This window comes from Arvicola amphibius, chromosome 3 (assembly GCF_903992535.2).
Source record: "Arvicola amphibius chromosome 3, mArvAmp1.2, whole genome shotgun sequence".
In the NCBI taxonomy this organism is placed as follows: Eukaryota; Metazoa; Chordata; class Mammalia; order Rodentia; family Cricetidae; genus Arvicola; species Arvicola amphibius.
In genome coordinates, this window is record NC_052049.1 from 163168707 (window position 1) to 163186904 (window position 18198).

Below are 18198 nucleotides of genomic sequence, written 5' to 3' on the forward strand. Positions count from 1 at the left end.
AATCATCCTTCCCACATGTCCTTCCTCTTGACAACAACTATTCCTAGACTGAACCTAGGAGTGCACTGGTCTTTTCTTTTACTAGATAATCTAAAGTACCAAATGAGTACCGAGAGCCTCACCTCAGCCCAGGCAGCTCAACCCACATCCCAGTGACTCCTCTTCCTTGTTGTGAACATAAAGCGTAGCAAGCATTTGCTGGTTGAAGCAGCCATCGTTACCTGAGTCTCTGGGCTTGTCCTGTGGTATCTTTGTGTCTCCCAGGGCACCTGGAGTTTTGCCTCATGCAGCGAAATGACTCACTAGAGTTTGTTACTGACTCCCAACTTAAGTCATGAGATTCTTTCGCTAGTTCCCTCACTACCAGTGGCAGCTTCGGTCTTGGGGCTAGCAAGATGCTTCCTAAAATGGAGAACTCCAGCCCTCGAGAGACAGATGGAGATTCCTATGGAGACCTTTCAAAGGTTTCATCACTTGCTCCTCAAAGAAAAACCCCAAGCTGACTGAGAAGCTGTGAAACCTGCCCTTTTGGGGTCAGGGAAAGGGGAAATGGAAATGAGGGTGGCCCGACAAGACCACCTCCACCTCCAAAGAGCACCTCCCGTTTCCCCTGGGTCTTGGTGCCTGAGTGTATTTCACAAAATTATAGGACGGGGAAGATAGTTTGGGAAATGTCGTCTACACACTCTGAGGTCAAAGACAGTACAGTCGGACCTTACAACAGGATAGAAACAGGACTCCTTGCTGTCCAGGGCTCTGCTCTTTGTGATTTCATCGTCTGGTTCCTTCTAGAAGGAATTTCAGACTGTCAACTTGCTTATTGAACTGCTGCAGATTACATGAAAATGATCAGATGCCCAAAGAGGATTTATAATGTGTTTTTCAATTCCTCTGGAGCAAATACATTTACATCTTTAAAAAGCTCAATTAAAAATAATTTTAAACAAAATATGTAAGTATAGGCTCAAAATTCCCTAGGCCCAAGTGTCTTTGATACTTGGGTAGTATCAGAAACCCAGGCTTAATCGCTGTAAGTCAATCATTCTAAATTTAGCTAGTTGAAGTCACCTTTCTTCTATTTGGTTTGCAAAGAAACATCTCATGAGTTAGCATGAACGGCTAAAAATAAGCTGCAAGTTTCGTTTTCTGTTGTTCAGCATGGCTTAGAAACAAAACAGCACAAGCCTCGGAGATGCGTTGAATGGTGCGAAAAGTCAGCAATTCAAACTGCTTCCTTTCCTGTCCCGATGACCAGCTCATCCCCAGGCCTGAAAAACTCACACCTCTGTCCCTCTCATGGTCTTGAAATGAATCACACACGCACATAAATAAGACACGGCAGGAAACCAGGGACTGAGGCTAGTAATGGGGGGGTGGCGGGCGGGCAATGGCTTGTATGTAGGTGCATCATTACTTCCGCACATGGTGTCACGTACACGTCAGCCTGAATCTCAAGTGATGCTGGAGACCCTTCTGTGGGGTCAGGGATAAATGAATAAAACCGTAGATTCCGTGACGACGGGTTCTGAGGGATTGAGCTCAGAGTCTCCCTTGACCCAAATGCCATTGTTCTTATGCAATTCCATACTACAGACCCAGGCAGCTCAGAAGTTCAATTTCAAAACCATCTTTTCAGGGCCAAGTCGGGCAAAAAGGTGTTCAGCAGCAGTGCCTGTGCTTCAAAGGGACGGTAGCCACCTCGCTTTGGAGCGTTCAGCCATGTTCGTGCCCGGCAAGCAGCACCGTGGCAAGCAGGCTCTCAGCTAAACAAGATTGAAAGGGGGCGAAGAAGGGTTAATCTCCCTCCATTAAGGAGGGGCTGCTGGGTGGAGGTGAAGAGAATAATCTGTATGAAGTGCAGAGCAGACAAAGCACGTTCTGCAAAGCACGAAATTATGGTGTGGGGCGAGAAGAACGATTGTCCTGATTTTCACTGTGGCCATTTCTTAGATCTCGGGGTCTTTGCTTAGCTTTGAAGTTACAGCCTCAGGGAGGGGGATGAGGGCCTGTTCACACTGAGAGCAGGACTATTTGAGCTGTGATTCCACGGAAATGGGCTGTCTGGAAGGAGAGGGTGAGGCCACAGCTGCCAGGATACTAGACAGGCTTATCCAACCACGAGTTAGACACCAGTCACGTAAATAGAACGGGTCGCTTCCCCGGGCTAGGAAATGGCCTCTGCATCTTCTTCTTTTTCATTTAGAAAAACTTTTTAAAAAGGGTTTATTTATTATTATTATTATTATCATCGTATGTATGCATGCATGTGTGTATGCATGTATGTGCACATGTGCTCAGAAGCATGTTGGATCTCTTGGAGCTGAACTTACAGACAGTTGTAAACTGCCTGACTGGGGACTGGGACTCGGGTCCTCTACAAGAACAATACATGCCCCTAAACACTGAGTTATCTCTCCATACCTTATTTTTTGTTTGTAATTATGTGTGTGTGTATGTGTATGATGTGTGGACATGGGGGCCTCAGATCCCCCGGAACTGGAGTTATATCTGGTTGTGAGCTGCCTGACCTGAGCACCGGGAATCAAATTTAAGTCCTCTGGAAGAGCACCAAGTGTTCGTAACTGCTAAGCCACCTTACCAGCCCCCTATTTTGAATAACAAACATTTAAGAAATTTTAAAAATAATTTTTTCTTTCTGTTTTTGGCAGTGGGGAGGAGTCACAGGAAGTTACAAAAACGGTAAAGGAAGGATGGTGCCACACACCTGTGATCCCAGCAGAGGCGGGAGAATGGGGAGTTGACGTCCAACCTGGGCTCAGGGTGAGACCCTGCTGAAAGTGAGGGAATGGGTAGTAAGCGGAGTACTCCCCAGTGGTACCGGACTGTGGGACTCTGATTCTGGCATCCGGGGATGGAGCTTATCTGGTTTCTCTGGTTTTCTCATGCGCGCTCTGTCGCAGTAGCTTTGCAGCTCTCACGCAGCATCAACAGCATCAGGACGCTGTAGTCGGTCCCTACCGCTCCCTGGGCCTCCTTAGAGTCACAGCCTCCCCAGTCCTGGACCATGCAGCCATGGAACTCATCCCCCTCACTGCGATTCACTCCCTCTGAAAGTGGTCTGTATCTGGGTAACCCTTTGGAGATGAGCCTGTTCACCCTGTGGGAGGTCCTTCTGACCCATTCCACTTGTAGGCCAAAGGGTGCCCTTTTCCTGGATAGTGTGGCCCACTCTACAACTGGCTGTCCATTCACTTGTTGAAGACTCTCTGGCTTTCGTGTCTCTTGTGTAAGGTATCCAGGAGCGGATTGGCTGGATCATATGGAAAGAATGTTAAACTTTGTAAGAAAACTATCACCTGTTTCAAAGAATGACTGGATCATCTTACATTCTTACCGGAAAGAAAGGCCCGAGGCATCCAGTTTTCCCACCCCCTGGCCTGCACTTGGTGACAGGAGCATTTTCTACTGAGTCACTCTGGTAGATATAAAATGGCTCCTTTTGCTGAAGTACAATAAAATGGGGGTAAGGTTTGGGGCTGCTGAGCCTGAGTAGGATGGTCACTAAAAAAGCTCTCCCTGTCCCAGCATCCCTGTCCACATGGGCCTGGCATTTAGATAATGGGCAATTGCTGGTCTCTCTGCCCGGGGTGAGCCTTCAGTTTTGCTCACTTGCTCCTGACGGCAATGATGGGATATCCCCTTCAGGAGCTGCTAAACCTCCTTGAGCCAGTACCCCCTTGACCTAGTGGTGCCTGCTTCTATAGGATTGGATGAGTGATACAAACTCACCGAGGATTTTCTTGGGCTAGAACCTTCCTACTGCTATGGTCATAGACTGTGTAGAAGCCCGTTTTTATAGTGGAGGTGGGGCATGGAGTCAGTATAGACAGGTAGGAGTAAGGAAGGCCTCCAGCAGTACCTGCCAATCAGAAGACCTACTGAACAGTTTTTGCCTTTGGCCTTTGTGCTCTATGACCCATATAGGACTCGTCGATGGGATGTAGAAACCCTGTCTGGATGTCCTGGAACTCTGACTTCTCTCTCTCACTGGTTAGAAATGGAGGTACCATTCTCTCCAGTTTCCTAACCCGAGGACCCGGTCCTTTGAGTGGCCAGAATGTCATTTAAGTACCAGAAGATGCTCTGTCCTTAAAGTTTTGAAGGGAGCTGCAGAGATGGCTCAGTGATTAAGAGCACTGTTCTTGTAGCGGGCCTGGGTTTGGTTCTCAGCACCCACATGGTGTCTCACAGCCGCCTCTAGCTCTAGTTAGAGGTGATCTGATCTCTTCTCACTTCTGAGGGCAGCATTTTAGTAGACATACTTTCATGCCAACAAACACATAAATTAAAATAAATCTAAATAAATTGTTTGCTTGTCTGTTTATTTTGAGACAGAGCCTCACTATGTAGCTCTGGCTGTCCTGGAACTCACTATGTAGACCAAGCTGCTGCCCCCCAAATACAGAGATCCTGCTGTCTCTGCCTCCTGAGTGCTGGGATTAAAGGTGTGCACCACTGTGCCCAGCACTAAAAAAAATTTAAAGAAAAAATTTCAAGACAACAGGAACATGAGCTTCATATAGAGCAGACATAGTGAAGACATGGATTGCCCAGTCATTCCTGTAATATCAGCCTGTATCAGCTGAGTCCCAGACTTGAAGGAGAGTATAAAAGCTACTAGGATCCGTGCTTATCACAGCTTGCCCTCCTACGTTTGTACTAAAAAGCCAAGGATCAAGAGTTACCAACGGGGACAAGGACAGTCACGAGACGATGAGGACATGTGCAGAAGTGGAGACACTTGGTGAGAACATCAGCCTCTCTGGTGTCTCAGCATGGAGACGGGCACAGCTGAAGTGCTACCACGGGCTTTTGTTCTTCACCAGCTGATGGTGCGGGCATGGATAGCCTCAGAGGAACTATGTGCAGGTTTATGGTGTCTGAAGGCGCACAGAGAGCCTGCCGATAGTGGTGCTGTCTGTAGAGGCAGAATTTGAAAGGCAAACAATTTGATCCCAGCACTCAGGAGGCAGAGACAGGTGGATATCTGAGTTTGAGGCTAGCCTGATCTACAGAGGCCAGCCAGGGCTACACAGAGAAACTCTGTCTCAAAACAAACTAAAAATAAAAGGCAAATGGTGGGATGTGCCCCTATAGCAGTTAAGGCAGAAGAATGGGAGGATGTGCGGGGCTATCAGAGACCGTTATGTGGCTGGTGGGCGTGGGTTAATGATTTCTGCAGTGTTGTGAAGACACATGGACCTCCATGCCTCCTCTCAAATGACAGTGTTTAGGTCTTGGTGGGTTTGTTCAATAGGTTCTCTGTGACTACTGTTTCATCTGCCTCTATGGTTCCATGCTCCAGTCCCTGCCATCTGGCTCATTGTTCCCACTTCCCTGGTGAGAAGGCTCAGTCACACCACCTTGCAGATGCCACAGACACCTCCTCTGGCTCGGAACGTCCTCACATTCTTCCTGGGGGGTGGGAATCCACCGGGGCTCCACACCAAACCCTGGCTCTGTCTTCTTTTCAGTTCCTGTCTCCTGACCTGAGATCCGCCCACACACTTAAGCCTGGCATTTGCCATGATGCTGTTCTGCTGTTCTACTTTCTGTCCTTCAACCCGCCATGGCTCAGTTCTGAAGAAAAGTATCTTACAGATGCTTTCTGTATGACTGTCCTATGTTCTCCTAAGTCCTTGTCGGGGCTCAGAGATCACAGGGGTCTGGCATCACTAGGTGACCAAGAGAATGACCTGGACCCCTCCGAGGTCCAAACTGTATGTGTTAGTCCTGAGATATGACCCTCCCTTTCGGAGAGAAGTCACAGTTTCCTTGACTGAGGCAGGGAGCTGTTTTAGGAGTTGTTTTCTTGTTGGTTCCTTTTCTCGCTACCAGAAGGTTGGGCATGTTTAGGTCCCTTGTCTAGGTCACCCTCTGCCAATAAATCTCTGGGTGACCATTAGGAGGCAAGTGATCTATGTTTACTATACTGCTCTCATGTTTGTAATAAGCTTTCCCGGTTCCCAAGCTAACAATCATCTTTGTGCCAGATAAAGCTAAAACTCAGAAGCCAAAAAAAAAAAAATAATAATAATCTTTCGTTTCTCGTTTGGATATGTGCTATGGTTTGGGTACAGTTTTTCCTCCAGAGTTTATGTGTGTGCTGGAGGCTTGGCCCTCAGGGTGGCAATGTTGAGGCAGTGGGACCATCCAGAAGTGAGGCTTGTGGAATAAGGTAATTAGGTTATAAGGGCATTGCCCACTGAAGGGATCATTGTAGGCTTTGTGAGATGGGATTAGTTTCCATGAGAATGGCTGCTGTAAATAAGCCTGGCGCCTCTCCTGAATCCTTCTTTCTGTGTAACAGGTGCTCCCATCAGGTGCTGTCATTTGCCCAGAGGCCCTCATCAGAGAAGAGCAGATTGTAGCACCATGTTCTTGAACCTCCAGAACTGTAAACTAAATATCTTTTTAGTGATGATTTTTTTTGCCACGTGTTTTGCTATAGCAGTACAGACTATGACAGTATACCAGCCCAGGGTTTGCTTACGGTTTTTCTGTGTAAAGATGCCTAGAATTGATTAGGTAGCAAACTAGGCAGACGAGTAAGTAGTTCTCAGGCTTTGATGGATATGAGAATAGGGAGGGTGTGTTAAAATGTATATTCCTGATATTTGAAAGGTAGCAGGTGATTCTTAGACATGGATCGTCGAAGTCTCCATAGAGTGATATGGATGAATCTAACATGTCTGGGACTACAGTCAGTTTCTGTTTTCACAGGGACCTGTGAACATGCGTTTTCACGTGAGAAACCTCAGGGGACCAGGTTCTGAGCTAGACACTGATGATCTGCGGACCAGCATTTACCAACTGGTAACTTTAAAAACAGATCATTCAACTTGACATTTCAATTTCTGGGCATTTTCCTTAAACTGCCCACAAGGATTTACGTTCAAGAGTGTTTATATATTTGTAAGAGTAGACCACCAGAGGCAATCAAAATATCCATTTAAAAAATGGCTAAATTAAAATATGCCAATGCAAAGATAATAGCCATTAAAAAAAAACAGCAAAAACCAAAACTAAAACTACAAACTAAAAAGGAATTTGTCTTCTGTAGAATGGAAGAAGGAAGAGAAATGTTGTGATGAAGTTGAAAGTCCAGCCAAGCATGGCCCAGCTGCAGATGCGGGGGGTGCAGCCCGTCCCTGGGGAATCCTAACCTACTCCCTTGCAAGGCACCTTGATATAGCTGCTGCCTTGGACTTAAGTCAACAAGAAAGGCCTTTTTACTGGCTACTCCCTTCCTCCTGTGATGCAGGATGATCACCTATGAGATTCTGAATAGAAGGGTGACCCCCATCACAGCAGGCAGACTGACTGCCCTCTTTCATCTAGCATAGGAAGCACAACCCCAAATCAGTGCCTCTAGGATGGTCAGTATCATTTGCCAACTAGCCAGGTTCTAGAATCGCTTAGGACTTGGACCTCCAGGTATACCTGTGAGAAACGACTATTTGAGAGTTAGCCTCTGAGCGTATCTGTGATAGAATTTATCTTGTTAATTCTTGTGGGAAACCCCATCTCAGTTGTGGGCAGGACCATTCCCTGAGTGGGGATCCTGTACCTCATGAAATGGAGAAGGCAGGCTGAGTAGGAACATTCCTTACTCTCTGCTCCCGGTTTGTGGAGGTGCTGTGTCCGGCGGCTTCAAGCTCTTGCTGCCATGACTTTCCTGCCACACTGGTAGACAATCCCAAACTGAGGCAAAATAAAGCCCTGCTCCCTTAAGTGACTTTTGTCAGGACATTGTATCACAGCCACAGAAAAATGACCAAGATTGCTTCCACAGAGTAGACATCAAGCCTGCCTTGTTCCCATGTGCTGGGACCCTCAGTAGAATTCCAGGAATCAGCTCTCGGCACAGAGATGCTCAACCCGTTTCTCTCAAAGTCTTTCGTGAAGTTGGCGCTTCTGAGTCGCTGGCCCACACTCACACCTGGCCAAGTGGCTTTGAATTAGTTGTACCATGTGTTTTGCTTAGGCTTGTTTCTAAGGATCACAATGCAGGCGATTCAGAGAGAATTTTTCTTGTTTCAAAACAGCGCTACTTCATAGCAATCTCCAAAGCCAAGACGTCAATGCTGACCATGCGGTGGCAATTGTCACAAGCACGCTTGACTTAGTCTTCACAGTCCTCTGCCCAAACCATTCCACACAGAACCTTACTCAATTTAATGGTCTCAACAAAACAAAACACTACTTTGAAGGTGAGAAGGAGCTTGAAAGTTCTGGTAAAAACCAGAGGCTTCTTGAGTTAACAACAAAACCCCAGAGTCCTTTGTGTGGTGTTTTCCAAATTGGTTCTTGACGAGAACTAGGGGATTTCAGTGTGAGAAATGACAAAGGCCAATTATTATGAATCCTTAGCTGTCGTAAATATGACGTGAGCTCCTTGCAAAACTTTCTAAAAAGGGTAGCAGGGCATTCATAAGGCTGAACCAGGAAGAAAGGGGCTAGCGTATCTGTGCTTCAAGAACTCTATAACCTCTGAGGTCAAAATAACCAACTGGCCCAGATGTCCATGTGAAGCTGTTCATGTTCAACTTCTTGTCAGTGTTCGTCGTGGATAAAGAAGGTCAGGCACACATTTTCAGATGACCTAACTCTGCAAAGACCCTGGTGTCTCCACTGTGAATCACACAACTCGTGTATGATTAAAATGAAAAATAATAAAATATAAGATTAAAGTGAAACAAACTTATGAAAGCTTTTTTTCTGTGAGATCTATTTTGGTGCCATTTAATAAATGTCGAATATGAAAATATGAATTGTGTGTTTGTACACAATCCTGCCCTGCTGGTGATGCCTCTGAGGTCACCCCTGCCTGCCATCCTAATAATGTCAGGTGGTCATAAGGCTCTGTGGCTTTCTTTCAGACATTACATGTTTACAGTAATGAAATTCTGGTTATTCGATTTGGTGGTCACACACCTCTCCTTGTCATACAGTGTAGCAAGAAATGTCAGAAATCACTCCTGTATCAATTTGCTATGCTATATGTACTGAGGGGATCATATCAGATGGTAGCTGAAATTAATAAGCCATAATTAGTCAGTGTTAAGGTTTGAATCTGAAATGTTCCCTCATGGGCTCATGGGTTTGTACACTTGGCCCTGGACTGGCGATAATACTGGAGGTTGTGGATGAAACCAAGCTGGGAAAAGCAGGTCAGGGAGGGCATGTCTTCACAACTCTGTCCGACCCTGGTCCCTTCATAGATCTCTTTCTGGTCCCATGACTCCTCCACTACATCTCGCTACCGCCACATCCTTCTGCTCAGGAGCACAGCCACCATGGAGTGAATTCTCTGGAACCGTGAGCCCAGATAAACGTGTCCTCCTCTAGGCACTTTGTCACAGTGTGAGGAAGTAACGAACGCAGCCCAGCTCCTAAGTGAGCGGACCATGACACTGTTCTTCCTGCCTGTGGCCTTTGGCTCTGCATTTCCGGGAAAACTCTGTTAAGACAGAACTTTTGAGATCTTGTGCGTCTTCTCAGCTCACTCCGTCAGGTGTTGGCTGCCAGTGGGCAGTGCGCTCCCACACTCAGGACACTTCACTCTTGACTTTCCCATCATCCCAGCCTGCTTAGTAGACACTCTTGGTGCTCAATGACCCCAGAAAGTGCACCTTCAGAGGTGGAAGTAGTTTTGAAAAACTGAAACAAAACAACTTGCTATTTCTTTAGCCCACTCCCCGGGTGAAGGGACGAACAGCAGTCTAAGAGGCTATCAGATTGGCCGGGGACAGATCTTCTCACACAATGGACAATGCTCACTCTTCAGGGTGGGGATGTGGGAGCCAGGAATATCAAGTCTAGTGGCAACATTTCATTTGCTTAGACAGATACTGACCACAAAACTAGAGAACTATGCACCATGCAGCCTGAACAGATCTTTACTGGAGCCCTTTCCTGACATTTACCAGTGAGAAGAGAATTCTACAAAAATCAACAATGGCTAAAAATCTACATGAATTTTAAAGTGCGACAAGGCTCTCCAAATAGGGCTCATACACTTGCCGCTCACTGTTTCAGCAAACGAGACTTCCCAAAAAGAAAAAGGCAGAATGATACATTGGGTATAACTCTTTTATATTTCATGTGGTTAGCATTAATGTTCCTGCCCAAGTCTTTTATAGTCTATATTAACATATTTTTCAAATAGGTTTTTTTTTTTTTTTTTTTTTTTGGTTTTTCGAGATAGGGTTTCTCTGTGGCTTTGGAGCCTGTCCTGGAACTAGCTCTTGTAGACCAGGCTGGTCTCGAACTCACAGAGATCCGCCTGCCTCTGCCTCCCGAGTGCTGGGATTAAAGGCGTGCGCCACCACCGCCCGGCTCAAATAGTTTTATTTGAAGGTCTCTTCTTAGAGGAGCCCTCTCACTAATAAAGCACTGTAGGACCTGATACAGATGGGGTAGAAGAGTCTTCTCCAGGACTGGGCGGAACCATATAGCTCAGGGCTCCAGGCACGTTCTTATACATCACTGCAGCTTATAGCGGTGGGAGCAAAACCCCATCGACAGCTAGTTTGCTTGACTTAAGAACACGAAAGGAACAAAGCCAGAAAAGACCGAAGAGAACTGAGGGAGGAAAAATAAGGGGAAGATGCCCTTTCTGTTCCATTGGCCACTGACAACAGGAATGTGTTTACCTTAATCTTGGGATTAGAATGGACAGAGGCATCTTGGGAAATTTCTCTTACTGTTCTTTGCCCTCATGGCCAGGTAAAACCTGTGAGTGTCCAATAGTGAATTCCAAATATCTCCTAATTTTTTGCTGTTGTTTTGAGATAGGGTCTTGCTATGTCACCCTGGTTGGCCTGGAACTCAGTATGAAGACCAGTTGGCCTTAAACTCATGAGCAACCCTCTTGTCTCTGTCTCCTACCTGGGTTTACAGGTGTACACCCTATATGCTTGGCATTATAATATGCTTTCATAAGATTTATTTTTATTTTATATGTGTACACTTGCTACTTATCTGCCTGGAAGGATGGTTGTGCGCCATGTGCATGTCTGGTGCCCAAGGAGGCCAGAAGAAGGCACTGGATCCTCAGGAACTGGATAGTCCCAGATAGAGATGAGCCCCCGTGTGTGCTGGGAACTGAACCTGGGTTCCTCTGCAAGGGCACCAAGTGAGCTCTCTCTCCAGCCCATCATCTACCATCCATCACCACCCCCTTCCCACCACACACACACTGTTCTACTCTACCGCCTTGTATTTGAGCATTTCCAAGCTTTTACACTCAATGCCGAAGAGATTATCTTTCTCCAGAACTTCTCTACAGTTGTCTCTGGGATTGGTTGCTCTAAGCTAGCTACAGTCATGTCCCTGGGTTTTAGCCAATGGGATGGGAAGAGAGATGATATGGACCACCTCAACCCATAAGACCCTCCCTGTATGCTCTTTAGGTTCTTTGCTCTTTTCACTGCGGAGCGAAGATCCACCCTGGTGGTTCTGAAAACCACCTGCTGCTGACAGCAGAGTCTCCTTCAAACTCTGAATGTTTTGTTTTTGTTAGTGTTTGTTGGTCATCAAACCAAGGGACTTGGGCACTTAGGGCACACCCACTGAACTCTACCCCTAGCCTTGAATCTGAACGGATGCTCGAAAGAGAGTTATCCTAATCAACCTGCATGTGACGTGATCAAAAGACAAACCCTATTTTGTTTAAGCCAATCTATATTTATGGTAGCAATTAGCTTATTGTGACACATATCCCCTTTGACACAGCGGTTGTCATTGTGTGCAACAGTACCTATGCCCTGTACCCTTTTCTTTATTGTCCTAAAACCCCCAAAAAGTAGAATTAGAGACGTAAAAGCAGGGAGTCATCAGGGACAATTGGCACTCACCAAAGTATTTCTCATGCCGCGCTCAGATCTCTCAGTCAGAGGAGCGGCAGACTGGCATAGCCTCGCTTCAGGACTGCCTCATCTGTAAAATTAGATTTAAAAGGTAAAACACAAGATCTTCAAAACATAAAGTGTGATGATTCATCTCATACGATGTTGGCTCACCAGGGATTTGTGTTTCTCGCTAAACGACCAACTTCTGCACTGCCTTAAAGTGAAGGTCATTTTCTAAGATACACGCAACCACATTAGCATGAAGAACAGACTTAATGTGCTGAGGAAGATCCACAGAAAAGAGACCGTCACTCGGGAGGTGACTCGAGAAAGCCAGGAGAACTGAGATACAGCTCTAGGCCTGTCTGCTCTGTGGCTCTCACGGCCCGTGAAAAAATGTTTTTCCATAGAAACTGAAATTTCTTGAGTAGAAACTTCCAGAACTCATAAAGGACAGGTTATGCAAAGGCCTGGGAGTTTTCAGATGATATGGAAACAGATGAACTGTGTTTCGTCTCTGCTTAATGGCAACGTAAATGGAAATGAGAAACTGTAAACAGGACACCAAGGAGATAACAAAGGAGCCCCAGCCAAAGCGCAGAACATGCAGGACGTGCTCCCAAGGCAGGCAGGCTGGCTGTGGCCCCTTTCTGACCAGGACTGCCATTATTCATCCCTCATCCCACCTCTCCCCCACTAAGTGTGAAAATACTATTTGACTGACAAAGCATATGCTTGCCTAGAATGGGGCTTGTCTTCTGTCTGATCACCCCCTAGACATCCAGGAAGCAAACTATCCAGGAGCCCAGACACACATTTTGGTTTCCTTCTTGAAACAGAGCTCAGGTGGGCAGAGCGAATGAGAATCCTCAACCCAGTAGAACATGCTCCTCAGGGTTTCCCCTGAGCAGCTTTTGTTTATCCGTTCTTGCTGGGCCCCTGGGGAAGAGAGAGAGCAGACCCCTCTGAGGCTATGTTTAGAAGGTGTCTCAAAGGCCGTCCCCACTCCCTCCTCTGGGCCAGGGCCTACCAGGCCTGACTCTTAGAAGCAAGATGGCGCCCACCATGTTGGGCTGAGGGGCTGAGGGGCCTTCACTTACTCAGAGGTGCTGGCTCTGAAGCCCACACGCTGCCAACTTCCTGGGCTCAGGAGGCCCCACCGCATTCTTCCTCTGGATTCCTCAAGTCCTGGTTGAGATCTGCGCCACATAATTTTCTCATGATGTCACTCATTCTGACTGCTTACACTTGGAAAGTTGATTTACAAGTAAAGCCCTCCTTAAGGCTTAAAACAAAAGTAGAAGAAGCAGAAGAAATAAGGTGACTTGAGGAGAAATAAGAGAGCACAACAGAGGCCTCCCGGTTTTGAGATTTGCTGCAGCTATGAGAACCACTCCCTGGTCAGGTTCCTGGCTACAAACCCCGAGGCCAGCAGCAGGGCGTGGGTGACGTCAGGGCCAGGCCTGAGTCATAGCCAGTGGCCCCGCTGCTCTGCCACTCGGAAAGGGACAAAAGGAACCTTTGATGTCCAGAGGCCCTCCTCTCTCGCAGGCTGGCTGTGCGCAACAGCGGGCCAGAACATTCCAGCTGTCTCTCCACCCCATCCGCCCTTCCTCCTTCCGGAACAGTCCCAGACAGATTCAACAAGGCCTCCCTGAAGGACATCGCCCTCCGTACAGCCACGGCATGGCCACCCTCTGTAACTGAGAAGCAGGGAGGAACAGAGGTTTTCCCCCAGGACCCTCTCACTTCCCCTGTCATGTGATGCTCACCTTAGCACAGAGCTCTAAGGGTATTTACAGACATGGAAGGATGGACTCGCTGTCACCATCTCCGGGGCAGCCTCCACTGCTCAGGCTGTGTTTGCTTCTGCTGCGCTGTGGAGGCAGGCCTCAGATTTCCACTCTGTTCCTCCTGGGTCTAAGTGGCTTTCCTCTTGGAAGACATAGTCATGTTGCAGTACCTGGCGTGAAGCTCACAAAGTACACCATGAATGAATGAATGAATGAATGAATGAATGAATGAATAAATGGCTGGCTGGCTGAATGAATAGATGAAAACCTTAAAGTAAATGTGGAGGGCGTATATTGAAAACTTATGGTGACTGTTTCAGTCTCCGCAGTAAGTTCTTTGTGATACTGTTTCACTTACCGTGACAAAGCTGTGGATGAATGAGGAAATAGATCGAGGAGGAAATGGGTTCTCGGAGAAACAAAGACATCTTTGCCGCCCCACAGCTAATCAGCGGCAGAGCCCGGGCAGTCCTCAGACCTCAGGTTCTCTTTCAGCCTCCATGTTGAGAGGCTGGGGTGAATGAGGAAATACTGACTAATGTTCTTTCCAGGAGAGGAAAGGTAAGAACAAAGATGGGCCTCGAAACCTGACCCTACAAGAACGTGATGGAACAATCGGGTATGATCTGTCTAGGTGGGGTAAGCCTCGCGTCCTCTTGACAGGTCAGTGTCACAGCTGAGGCGTGACAGGCAACTGGTCTATCCTGAGAAGCTGGAGCCAGAAGACAGAGCCAGGGAAGCCTGGTGGCCCAAGCTCTGGTGTGGTGGGCAGAGAAGAGAGGACCCATGGGCTTAGAGGAGTGAGTCTGGCCGGTAGGAAAGCTAAGGTGTGGGGCAATGTTATCCAGGCCACGTATTTCTGTACTGTATGGTGGCCAGGCTCTCAGCCACAGTTCCACACCTGAGATGGTCACAGCAGTTAGGGACTGGCTGCTGCCTAGGTCAGGTATGCTGATGTTCTGCTCCCTGCTTTGTAATTACAGGGACTGCCTTGGAAGAGGTGTTAATCCAAGCTAGTGACAGAGATGCAGACCTGACTTTAGTCCTGCTGCCCCAGAAACAGAAAGCTAATGAACTCCCCCCTCAGTTTACCTTTGGGGATAAAAGCTGTTTTGAGAATTAACGCAGGTGATCTTTCAGGATTTGAAAGAACCCCGAGACTCCCTGCCAATATTGCTGTGTGAACACTGTCTCAATTATTCCCGTGCCTCCATGCTGGTCCAGAGAGACAATTTATGTTGGGGTTGGCCCCCGACACTAAGGGGGACACTAGTGCTCGGGAGAACCGGGAGGCCCAGATGGGGAGCTGAAACAGTGCTTTCAGAGGAGGAGAAGGGGCCTGTGCCAAACAATCACAATACCGTTCTTCTGTCATGTCCCCGGGAATAGCAAGTGGTGGGAATAGTGACCAGGTCAGGACCCAGCCAGAGCCCCGGCTGTGCTCTGCTGTGCCCGCACCAAGGCAAAGGGGTGGCAGGAAGAAAGTCTGCTCAGGAGTTGGGCCCCTATCAGGATGAGCTCCTCAGCACCTTCTCCGCAGTGGCTTGTGACTCTGTCTTGTACTTTTCCATGACTCTCAAATGTCTCATTTCAAGAGGAAGCCAGAAATTTCCAGCCCCTTAGGTCTCAATGATGTGGTCTCACAGCATTTCCCCCACCCATCTTTGGTGGGTCAGGTGCTCTGATACAGTGTGAGAGGAATCCTTCCCATGGTGGGAAGAACTGCGCTGGGTGACAGGATATGCCGCCAAGCAGACATAGTTTGAGTGTGAGTTTATTGAGAAGAGAGGAGGATAGGGGAAGAGAGGGAAGACACACACACACACACACACAGAGAGAGAGAGAGGGGGGGGAGGGAGAGAGGGAGAGAGAGATCGCACTTGGGAGTGGAAAGAGCTTGTCTCTTAAAGGGACCTTTGCACCTGCATACAGTGAGGGTTCTGCTTGCCATATGCAGAGGGGTCCAGGTTCCCAAGGGGCAGGACCAAGGTGTGCCTGGATGCTAACATCAGGAAGACCTCTCTCCATGACTAATCCTGTCTCCAATGACCAAGAGACACTATGTGATTACCTTTTCATGAAGGCTCTGCCAGCCAACACTCAGAAATCACACTTGGCAGAGTTTGGGTCTCCATGCAGATGGAACTAGCTGAGAATTTCCGAGTAGAAACCCGTGTGCTTTTCTTCAAGGGGAACAGCAATGATAGGTCATCTTTGCTGGCAGCGTCCACCAGAGCCTGGCCTTGGCCTGAGGAGGGCATTGCAAGTTTCAGGCTTTTATGGTAGAAAGTTTATTTATCCACTGCTGCCCCTTCTACAGAAATGCCTCTGGATGCTTCCCTGCTCTGTTTCCCCTGGGGCTTGGTGCATAGCCTGTGCCACAGGCACTGGTCTTCATTTCTTTAATAAAAAGACTAGAGGTTCATTCCTACTGTGCCTCATAACATGCAAACAGAAAAGGGAGAGAAAATAATAAGCAGAAATGGTTCACAGCTTAAGCGAGCTGCAGAGCCTTGTGTTTCGGGCACTGTGGTTGATGCTAACAGGGATGGGTGGGGTAAAGTTAGGGAATTGGACAGACCATCCACTTGGAGATACAGAGAAGTGGCCCCGGGAGCTCTTCTTGCCTGCACCTCGTCTGGGAAACCTCCTTCTTGGCTACAATAATGTAACTGTACACTGCTAATTTTCTGGTAAACCTTTAAGGGCTCAAGGAATTCCTCAGACCTCTCTATACTTGCCACCTCCAATTTTTCTCACTTCCTTTAGTCTTTTTAAAAACATGATTAAGATTTGATTTACATAGCAGAAAGCCCACCCACTTAAAGTATGCAATTCAATGGGCTTAGTATATTTGCATGTATTTACATATATTTAGTATATTTACATACTCATAGTCTACTTTTACAGCATTTTTCTCAGATATCCCTTGTAAAGAGACTTTGTATATTTCAGCCATAGGCAACCATCAATGTATCTTTCAGCTCTAAAGAGTTTCCTCCTCGGGACATTTTGCACACGGAATATCGCAGTACATGGCCTGTTGTGATTGACTTCTTTCACTTAATGTAATGTCTCCGAGGTGTAACCCTGTTGCAGAGTATTTCCTTTTATGTCTGGATAATAATCTACTGCATGAATATAAGACATTTTGTTTATTATCTTTGAATCAGTTGATGAAAGTTTGAACTGTTCCACTTGTTTGCTTTGCTTTTTTTTGTACAATACTGAAGATTGAACCTAGAGTCTCACATAAGCCAGGCAAGTGTTCTACCACTGAGCTATATCCACAGCATGAAAAAAATTCCTTCTGTTTGTGAAAAATCAGACTAAATAAAGAACCAATTGAAATTGAAAAAAAATATATCTTTTTTTCTATTTCAAGCTGGCCTTGAATTCATCCTGTGTCCCAGGGAGACTTTGAACTCAGAACCTCTGGAAGAGCAGCTGGTGCTCTTAACCACTGGCACAACTCACTTTTAAACTATCATGAACAATATTGCCATGGACACTGGTGTACAATGTTGTTGTTGCTGGTAGTGCGTGCGTGGGTGCGTGCGTGCGTGCGTGCGTGCGTGTGTGTGTGTGTGTGTGTGTGTGTGTGTGTATGCATGCTTAAGTTTTGTTTCTCTTGGAATGATACCAAGGAGAAAGATTGCTGAGCTGTGTTAGTTACTTTTATTGTTGCTATGAATATATGATTCAGGGTTTAAAAGTGATTACTAGATGGGGGCTGGAGACATGGCTCAGCAGTTAGGAGCACTTGGTTGTTCTTACAGAGGACCAGGGTTCAGTTCCCAGCCACCCTCATGGGGGCTCACAATTGTTTAACTTCAGTTCCAGGGGGATAGGACACCTCGCTTGACCTCTATAGCACCAGGCGTGCTTGTGGTACATGTGCATACACTCAGAAAAAACATTCATACACATAAAATAGATTTTTTAAATATTAAAAATTTTAAGTGCTTAAAGGATGGTTTTAGAGGAATAACCGTTTTTTTTTTAATTGTACACAAGGCTAGGCAAGGATTGCAATCCCTTGATGTAATCCATAAGATGCAGGCGATACTTGACACTGCTGAAGTGGCAGGGGAAACTGAGGCTGGATAGGCTATGGGGCCTGGAGGAAAACCTGCTACTATTGTGCTGCTAGAGGAACGTAGCACTAAAATGACTCCTAAGGACACACTGCTGAACCCATGGATCAGTGCCTTGCTCAGTCCACATCAGAGAAGCTTCTTCTTGCAGTAGATGGGGATTAGCACAGAGACCCACAGCCAGACACTGTGCAGAGAGTGAGGGACTTCGGCACACTCAGTCCTAAGTGGGACGTCTTCATCAAACCATCCCTTCAAGGCTCAGGGAAGAGGAGGCAGAAGATGATAAGAGCCAGAGGGATGGAAGACACTGAGGAAAAGGTGTCTTCCGAACCCAACAGGACAGATGCACATATGAATTCACCGAGCATGGCAGCACACACAGGACAGATGCACATATGAATTCACCGAGCATGGCAGCACACACAGGAC

At 47.0% G+C, this 18198-nt stretch overlaps 1 protein-coding gene across 5 annotated transcripts in view; it reads right to left on the minus strand.

Annotated features, from left to right (window-relative positions):
• The window catches only part of Zbtb38 (zinc finger and BTB domain containing 38), a 77008-nt gene extending 63731 nt beyond the window's left edge, over positions 1–13277 (minus strand). For all 5 annotated transcript variants that reach the window (XM_038321791.1, XM_038321788.1, XM_038321789.1 and 2 more), the window contains exons 1-2: positions 12977–13277; positions 11883–11964 (exon numbers count right to left, since the gene is read on the minus strand). The gene's annotated coding sequence lies outside the window, so the exon portion shown is untranslated. The remainder of the gene's footprint in view (positions 1–11882; positions 11965–12976) is intronic.
• Positions 13278–18198: the final 4921 nt, after the last annotated feature.